General features: G+C 46.5%; 1 long non-coding RNA gene across 1 annotated transcript in view; it reads right to left on the reverse strand.

Annotated features, from left to right (window-relative positions):
• The window catches only part of LOC144761185 (uncharacterized), a 214,198-nt gene extending 205,734 nt beyond the window's left edge, over nucleotides 1–8,464 (reverse strand). The window contains exon 1 of the long non-coding RNA XR_013595612.1: nucleotides 8,349–8,464. This is a non-coding gene — a long non-coding RNA (uncharacterized LOC144761185). The remainder of the gene's footprint in view (nucleotides 1–8,348) is intronic.
• Nucleotides 8,465–9,984: the final 1,520 nt, after the last annotated feature.

Raw genomic sequence — 9,984 nt, forward strand, 5'->3', positions numbered from 1 at the left:
CAATATGGGACTCCTCCGTAGGATAAGCATACTAGACGTCCGCATTGGAAGATGTGGGGACAACAGGCAGAAAGTCAATAGTAGTTTTCCTTTCTCACTCCATGACGTGTGCACTAGTCAAAGAAGCTGTAGCCATTGCATTGGAATGGAATGGAATGGAATATGCACTTATATTGCGCATGGTTACCCGTAGGCATCCCAGCGCATTAGGATAACCAGAAATGTCATAGCCATTCAAGGGAAAAGGAAGGTTTTCAGCTGTTTCCTGAATTGTAGGTGGTTAGGTTCAAAACGGATCGATTCAGGGAGTTGATTCCATAGTTTTGACGCGTGTAGCGCAAATCTGCGCCCGCCAGAGCGAATCCTTGGGACTGTCAGCAACATTTTATGGTTGGATCTGAGGGTTCGCAGTACCGGCAGGCGTTGAAACATCAGTAGAAGGAACGATAGCCCATTACCAGTGAGGGATTTGTGTACAGTATACAAAGATTTGAACACAATTCTCTGTTGTACAGGAAGCCAGTGAAGCTGACGAAGTGCTGGCTTAGCAGAGTCACGTCTCGCCACCTTTAGCAGTAGGTGTGCTGCGCAGTTCTGAACCAGCTGAAGGGTCTTGATGGTCCCCTGTGGAGCGCCCAAATAGATCGCGTTGGAATAGTCGAGTCGTGATATGAGGGCTTGCACCAACGTGAGCCTAGCATCAAAAGTAAGAAGAGGGAGGATCTTCCTCAGCGTTCTGATCAAGCCATAGCAGGTGGCTGCGACCTTGTACCAGAAAACTGAGACCGGGGTCAATCCACACGCCCAGACTCTTAATCTGGCTCTTCGGCAGCGGGCTAGGGCCTAGTACTGCTGGCCAGCTAGGATCAAGATTAGTAGGGGAGGCATGACCCAATAACATGGCTTCGGTCTTGGAGCCGTTAAGCTTTAGAAAAGAGGCATCCATCCACTCCGCTACGTTGACCAGACAGGATTTAAGGTTATTATTAGTCTGGTCCAGCTGGCTGAGTGACACTACCAGCTGGATGTCGTCCGCGTAGGTTACCAAGTGGACCCCCCAGGGAAGTACAATGTCTGCCAGGGGCCTCATGTAGATGTTGAACATGGTGGGGCCCAACGAGGATCCCTGGGGGACACCATACTGCAACCCTGTCTGCTTTGAGTGCACCTCATCCTCACAGACCGCAAACGATCTGTAAGCTAAAAAAGATCAAAGCCACTCCAGGGCAGTCCCAGCTACCCTAACTGCCTTCAGTCTTTGAAGCAGGATACGGTGGTTTACCGTATCGAAGGCTGCGCTGAGGTCTAACAAGATAATAGCAGCGCAGCCTCCGGAGTCCACAATCTTCCTGGCATCTTCCACCACTGCCAGGAGAGCCGTCTCAGTGCCCTGTTTGCTTCTGAACCCTGTCTGAGTGGGATGTAGGGCCCCGTTACTTTCGACATATGTTGCCAATGTAGTGTTCACATGTTTTTCGGCTAATTTGCTAATACCGGGGAGAAGGGAGATAGGTCGATAATTTGCCCAATCCCCCGGATCCAAGTTAGTTTTTTTTAGCAATGCTTTAACACATGCCTGTTTCCATAAAGAGGAGACGTGTCCAACTGCCAATGAAGTCTTAATAACGAGTTGTGTAAAAGGTGCTATAGTCCCTGATACTAACTTGAGTACAGAGGGAGGCGCCACATCAGATGGGGAGCCGGATATGAGATTCTCCTAAAGGCACTGTGTGTCGGATAAAGAAAGAGGAGGGAACACCTCAAGCTTGGCATATGAGGGGACGCAGGGAGATTGCAAATCCAGAACTGAATGAGGAAACTGCAGGTAGATGTTAGTGACTTTTGAGAGAAATAAGTTAGCAAATTCATCACAGCGCAATTGGGCGTTCGAGGCATCAGGGAGGGGGTCAGGAGGAGTGGTAAGGGACTTAAAGATTTTAAATATTTCCTTTGGAGCATTAGCAGCCGACATAATCTTTCCCTGATAGTACTTAGATTGAGCGTCTTTAATACCAGCTTTGTACTGTTTAAGTACTAATCTATAGTTGACCTTACTCGGTGTAGAATTTTTTTTTCTCCATTTCCGTTCTGCCTGCTTACAGGTTTGTTTAATTTTCCTAAGTTCAGGCGTATACCAAGGTTTCTTATTAGAACCAGTTCGCAGGTCAAAGCACCTCTTTGGTAGCACAATGTCTAAGGAGGCTTCCAGCCAAGTATTGAAATCATCATTTGCTTCAATAGGATTGGTGGCGAAGTCAGGGATGGACTTGTTTAGGTGGGTTACCCACTCTTCAACTGCGAGTTTAGACCTGCTGGCCACTGATCTTCCTGCAATTTGTCGACCGACGTGGGACAGCTCGTGGACGGCTCCTGTAATCCTACATCCTCCCCTCGTCTTCACAGCTGCAACTCCAAGACCTCCGTTCTACTGTGAAGTACCCCAAAAAAGGGAGGGCACTGTGCTCCTGAACCCCCTGGATGACTCTGGGTGGTTTGGACTATGTCTCCTCTCTCCACAGGTACTCCTTGTCCAGAATCCATGCCTGGGTTCCACAACCTGGTCCATCAAGGTAGAAGCTGGATATCCTAAGGTGACTTCAACGGGCGGTTCCGTCACCACTTCACCCAAAGCACCAGGGCTCCCTGGTGTAGGTATCCAGCTTCTCTGGGTATCCACGGGTGGGGGTACTCTACAACCCCCTTGGTTCCAAAGGAATAACTAGGGGTCCTCTGGGAAGGGTCCTGAATGCTAAAACGACTAAATGTGCCTTTCCTGTGTTATCATATGGACACGGACTTTGGGTATCACCTCTGCCCCCGGACGTCTAGGGACTCCTAGTTACTTACCTTTGGTGGTTACATGCTTTCCCTGGCCTACAAATCTTTGTGTGGTAGTCTTGCTTAGGTACTCCTTTTAGATTCCACTTACATCATGTATGGTTTGGTCCCCAATAGGGGCCCATGTGTTTATGTGTTTACTTAACTGGTTTGCTGATGTATTTATTGTGTATCCATATCTCCGGGTAGGAGATATACCAACGTAGTTAATAATTGGTGTTGTAATAAATAGTACCTACTTTTGTAACACTTGTGTGTTTTTTTCCTGTGTTTACATCACTGTCTGACTTGTGCGATAATTGGACCTGCTTTAAACTCTCCTGGATAAGCCTTAGCTGCTCTCCGCAGCTACAACTTGAGAGCTTTGGTTATCAGGGACCTCTTACACTATCGCTAACGGTTGCCTGGACTGGAGCGCAGCATGTATCACCAATAGGTGTACACAATATACTGAGCTAGCCTCCTACATTTGTGGCAGCGGTGGGATAAAGACTTGGATTGCTTTACAACTTAGTCACAACTGAGGTTTCCACAGGAAACGACTGCTAACATAGGTATGCACTATACCTGTAAGCTTTTTGAAGTGAGTGTCTAACACAACACTTTCTGTAATTCCTTTTAAGTATAGAACATTAGGATAGCTTAGATACACTTACACTACACTGGTACCATGTCATGTAATGGGGAATATAGTCAGACTCAGGTGTCTGTGTACAGTGTGTAAGAAGTTGACTTTGTATATACTATACCAAAGTAAGGTATAGTGTGCACAGCGTCCAGTGGATCCCCAGAGACTTTCCAGAGGCTAAAGTAGATAATACCTTACTCTCTTTTGGGGTAGTGTGGTTGAGCAGTTAGGCTTTTCAGAGGGTAGTGTTAAGCATGTATTGTACACACATAGTCAAAAAAACTGAGGCTCACACTCAATGACTAATTCCAAGTTCAATGTTTGTATAAAAATATTACTTTGCTACTTTTATTTTAGAACCAAGAACAACTATTTGCATGGGGGCAGACTTGGTATGAAGGAGGAGCTTAGTGATACCCTACTCTGCCTCAACACCAGGTTGTATGAACTGGACACTATGGTGAATGCTAGATGAACATGTACAAACCAGACTCAGGGAGGCCAGGGAACACTATAGCGAATAAATGGAGCACTTACAGTGCCACGACTATAAAGAATAACATAGCACAGGCGCATGACGAGGAGAGTAGACCTAGTAGGTTGTCGGCATGGCTCATTAGACCGGAGACCCGAGGGACGTCAATCACCCAAATCAGTTTGGATGACAATACCCCAGCCTATGCTCCTGCGGAGATTAATATGGCATTCCAGGTATACTCTGAATCCTTATATGGATGAGCGGACCCCTTGGACGAGAATGGCCTGGCGACATTTCTTAACAGGATACCCCTGGCAATACCCAACAGCTAGGGAAGAACTAGGAGGCCCCCTCATGGTCCAAGAAATTTGAGCTGCCAATAAAGCTATGGCTAGTGGGAAGTCTTCAGGGTCAGATGGCCTCCCAGGGCAATTCTGTGTGACCTTTAACTTTGACTCTGCGACCCCCCCACCCACAGTTGGAGGCCTTGTATGCCACATTGGTGCATAGAGGGTCACTACCTACATCCACCAGGGAGGCAATGGTGATTCCCCTCCCATGACTACGGCCCACAGCACCCCTGTCACTGCGTTCCATGTTGAATATGGATTTTAAGGTGCTTAGTAAAATACTGATAAACCAACTACTCCTATACATGCAGATGCTGGTACGTAGTGACCAGAATGTTTATATTCCAGCAAGAAGCACATCCCAGAACCTCCGTAGGGTATACCGTGTCTTATACCACCAGACTAACAGACGACCTCACGCTACTATTATTTGCAAATGACATGGAGAAGGCATTAGACGGGATTACAATACAAAAGCACAGGTGCACCACATGACAGAATCCAGAGCTGTATCAAGCACTTATTACAATGATCACAGGAAATGGCGTCCAATGTTTTTGATCTTTTTTATTATTATTCCAGCGTAAGAAAGAACAGCCGACGCGTTTCGTCCCTCTTGGGACTTCTTCAGGGCAAGATGATTTGTGTCTTCCAAAATAAATCGGCAACTCGTGTAGGAGCAATGAAGTAGGAGTGGATGCAGATCTGCAACCGGAGGTCCATATACGGCAGGGATGTATGTGCTGGGGTAAATGTGATCCCTCAGAGATTTGTCAGCATATAAGTGTTGAAAGATTAAAACTTGATTGGGGAACGAAAAAAAAGACGATAGGAACAAGGTACCAACTAAGGTGTGAGAATTCCCAATCTGTCCCATCCTTGCGGTTATGTAAGTTCCGTAGTAATCACCCTTCTCCTATCAGTGACTGGCTCGCGAGAAAATAGTTCACGGCCCGATCAATCTCCTTCCACATACGTCTCCACTCCCTCCAGTACGTATAGCACCTGGTCATTCTTGCCCTAAATTATAGACGGGATTACCTATACAAAGCAATGCTTCGGATGCAATTGGGGAGCACTGGTATAATTGGATTTAGCCAATATATAAGTCTCCCAGCGCACGGGTTAGGATGGGCGACAGCATCTCAGCACGGTATAGCGTTTATAGAGGCACGAGACAGGGATGTCCGTTGTCGCCCCTGCTATTTGCTCCCGCCATAAATCCATTGGCTGAGCTGTTTAAACAAGAGGGCGTAGGTTATGGCATAGAGAAAGACAGTAGGGAACATAATATTTTATTGGATACAGATGATCTCCTACTTTATCTGGATGATGCATCAGCAGGCTCACAGCACGCCATGGTCATACTGGAGGAATTTGCACTAAATTCAGGCCACTAAGAACATAGGACTAAGACCTGTGTGTTCCCTGTGGTAGAAGGCAGTCGACAGTGGATCCCATGCCACCAAGTTTGGGGTGGTCCCCAACAGCATTTAAGTACCTAGGAATCAGAGTGTTTCACTTGTTGGATGATTTGAGAGAAGGAAATCTAGGGGGCACCTTTAGATCCCTTAGCTAGAGTATCCCATTCTGGCTGTCTCTGAAACTGCCCATTATAGCATGTATCTCCTCATCAAAAATGATTATGTTACCAAGATTGTTACATTATTTCTTGAACCAACCTTCCGGTCAGAATCTCTGGGACCTGTTTTAAATAATTGGACACATTACTCAGAAAGCTGGTGTGGGATGGTGGTCGGCACAGGTTGTCATTGGAGACTCGTCTACGTCCACCCAGTGACTGTGTCTTCGGAGCGCCAGACTTCGAATTGTATTACTTATTTGCCCAACTACAGTGGGTGGCTTAGTGGCTGGCTGAAACTGGTCAGGAGGAAATGTGCCTGAAGGGTAGATTTACTCCTCAAGATGCATTGCTGGCAAAGCTTCCGGCTCGAAAGGCTGTTCTCCCATGGCCGAAGGTTCTGTTGTATGTGGCACTGGAGCGTTGGAAGTGAATTATACGAAGAACAGCAGGTAACCTACTATACACCATCAATCAACAAAGGTCCTAGTTTTCAAGGCAATTCTCGTCTACCAATCAATAGACAACACTGGTTAAGAACCAATCACCCCAGGACATCTCTTATTATAGAGATTGTCAAATTGTCTCAGTTTATTGCCTCTATAAAAAACAGCCCAGCTCTGATCTACACATTAAGAACAACACAAAGACTCACAATCACCTTGGTCGAGGGTTGAGAAGGCGCCGAACGACTACTCTCCACTGGATCTCGCTCACCTATGGGGGCTACATTCCTGTTTTAATATTCCTCTTGGCTGGTATGAGAGGCAAGGCTAACTGAAGGCACACAAAAGCTCAGTGTCTTTTGCAGTGGCATTCAATTGAGTTGCCCTGAGGAAATTGCCTGATAGAAACCAAGGCAATAAAACATGTCGCTGTAAGTAGGGTGTGAATCGATGGGTAGTATTCAAATCCTCCCTTTTAATGTTTATGTATGTACTGTTTGCAACAAAGAAAGGAACATGAGTAAAGTTGTTTGTCCTGGTTGCACAGTAGCTTGTATGGTAAATGTTTAATGCTGTAAGTTTTTTGTCACATATAAGTTGTGTCCACTGCACCACTCACTGTCCTTTTACTTTGGGTTTAAGACACGTTTCCGTTAAAGCTTGATGGCACCAATGATGAGAACAGGGCCATCCTGGTGAGTACCAACCAGGGGTCCCATTGGTGGTGCGCCCGTGAGGTGCCATCTCGCTCTCCACACCTTTTTTTTTTTTTTTTGCTGTCTTCTAAGGTGATTGTGAGTCTTTGTGTTGTTCTGAATGTGTAGATCAGAGCTGAGCTGTTTTTTATAGAGGCAATAAACTGAGACAATTTGACAATCTCTATAATAAGAGATGTCCTGGGGTGATTGGTTCTTAACCAGTGTTGTCTATAGATTGGTAGATGAGAATTGCCTTGAAAACTAGGACCTTTGTTGATTGATGACTTACTGAGTGGAGGGCGTCCTAGTTTTGTTTTTCCCTCTAGACTCCTATTTCTCTTACAACCTACTATACACCCCAGCATTACCACTGGTAGGGTTGTTTTTTTTTATATAGGTTTACACTTCGTTTTTTTTTTTTTGCTTTGTGGAATGGCCACTGCAGTAGTTCCTATCTTAGACACCTGTGAAGCACTGCAAAAAGGAATCAGATCTTATAAAGTATCCTGGTATCCGGGAAACTCTTATAGAGGTATTTTATGCACAGGGAGCATAAATTGGGGAATTAAGGTATCTGGGTAAATAAGTCAGACAGGCAGAACCTGTAACCTGTGGATATACACATTGAACCCCTGTGGTACCACTAGCCAGTGATGCATGTGGGGTCATATCTTATACTGGTGATAAGTTAAGCTGATTGATTACATCCTTGTGAAGTGCTATGAGTATATGATTGGAATGCATGTTGTAAAATGCTGATAAAAACGTTTTTTAATAAAAAGCATTCCTGGCACAGCCAGGAGACACCAAACAGGAGCGAGGTTGTCTTGTGCAGCTGTACAAAGTTGTGTTTTGGCTCTGCTGGCAGCAAAAGCACCTCAGTGAGGGCATTAGCACAAGGCAAGCTCCAAGTCACATACCTACAAACTTTCCCTAGGCTAAACATGTGTCGTTGCTGGTTGTATAAGCACCTCGTCCACCTAGAAGGGGAAAAAGAGAGTGTGTCTACAACCTGTCCCTGTACCCAACATTTTCGGAACCACCAAGAAACACAAAACAAGAGTGAGGTTGCCTTGAACCTACTATACAAAATGGTGCTGTGCGTCTCGTGGCAGCAAATGCCCCACAGTGAGGGCATCGGAGGAAGGCAAATTTCAAAGATTAATTCAATGATGCTAAGCTAATTCTATGTCTGTGTTTCCATGTTTAGTGGTTCACCTGCAAAAACAAAAAGGTATGCCTATAACCTGATCCTATGCTAATCAAGATGTTTTTTTGGACCCCCAGGAGGTCCACGGATTTGGTAAACCTTCTAGTCATCGACTTACCTTAATGACACCTCTTCGGCAAAGGTCAGCGTCTTGCCTGCAGGGCATCGTGTTTGTTCAGGTTCTTACTCACTTTACCTCCAGCACAGCCACCACCACCATGGTAAAGTTTCCACTATGTGAGGAAAAAAAAATATTTTAACATTCAAGTGCTAGTAGTCAACAGCTTCAATGGTCTTCACAGCAATAATAGAGGTTTAGTCTTACAGTAATCATTGTATTTACAGAAAGCTGTGTAAACAAAACTATATCTGATGTATTGTTGAGGGGCAAATGCTTGAAATCATAGATTCTGAGATCCCACTGTAGATAATTAATCTGTAGGCTACACAGTGCTGGGGCACCGACGCTTATCTGACCTGTCTGGGCGCATCTTGGGGAAAAACTTTGCCGGCTTCTGCCTTGTCCTTCTCTGGTCGCGGCTCCCGCTCCACGGCTGCTGCTAGAACCGGACCCGCCCACACCGCTGCGGGACTGCGAGGCGATCTTCAACACCTGGAGCCTCTTCCCGCAGCGGCAACGCCCCCCGCCTGGCTCCCTGATATAACCTCGCAGCACTCGCTGCGCGGGTGCTACACAGTGCTGGGGCACCGACGCTTATCTGACCGGTCTGGGCGCATCTTGGGGAAAACCTTTGCCGGCTTCTGCCTTGTCCTTCTCTGGTCGCGGCTCCCGCTCCACGGCTGCTGCTAGAACCGGACCCGCCCACACCGCCCACACCGCTGCGGGACTGCGAGGCGATCTTCAACACCTGGAGCCTCTTCCCGCAGTGGCAACGCCCACCCGCCTGGGAGGTTAAAAGCAGTCTGGTCGTTCCGCGCAGCGGGACGGAGCTCGGGGCGAAGACCGGGCAAAGAGCGGGCCGTTTGAGGCCGTTCGAGTACGGTAGAGGACGGGCCGGGCCCCCCACCTCTGCCCTCTCTCACTTACCCCTATTTTAAGGATCGACTCTCCGGTAAACAACGACCTAGCGGAAATTACCTCACCTACATAGTGCGGGTACCACTGACTTGCATTTTAGAGGCGTACTATAGCTATAACAGGCATATGTATTTGGCAACATGACCTTAAGATCAGGCAAAGATCGCACAGCCCAAATACAAACATCGAAGGGAGTTGTTTCAGGCCCATTGGACGCTTTTATTACCCGAGCTTCAGGGATATTGGAAAAAGAAATAGCTATGGTGGAAAAACGTCTCTCCTTAGACCTTTTTAGTGGTAAGCGCTCCTCGCTGGGCGGGATGGCAAAAGTTACTAGTCCAGCCACCCATGCTGCATCAAACTGTGTATATTCTGTAACTACCGAGGCAATTGTTCACATTGATAGTGAAGGGGGGGGGGCCCTCATTCCCTTTGGTTAATGTTGATCGAACCTTGGACGATTCACAGTCATGTGGTGGGGACCAAACCCAGAATAGCGGGGAAAATGATTTTAGTTTGGAAAGTTCACATCCATCTACTATTGCAGCTTTAAATCTCATAGTAGAAGATGATCCTTTGGGACCAGGAACAATATCTCGGAAAAGAAAACAGGATTTGAGTTCTCAGGGGGGGAGAGATCATAAGATGCCCAAACTTAATGATTCATTTAGCAATGTTGCACCTGTTCTGGTGTATCCCCCAGACTCAAAAACAT

This window comes from Lissotriton helveticus, chromosome 6 (assembly GCF_964261635.1).
Source record: "Lissotriton helveticus chromosome 6, aLisHel1.1, whole genome shotgun sequence".
In the NCBI taxonomy this organism is placed as follows: Eukaryota; Metazoa; Chordata; class Amphibia; order Caudata; family Salamandridae; genus Lissotriton; species Lissotriton helveticus.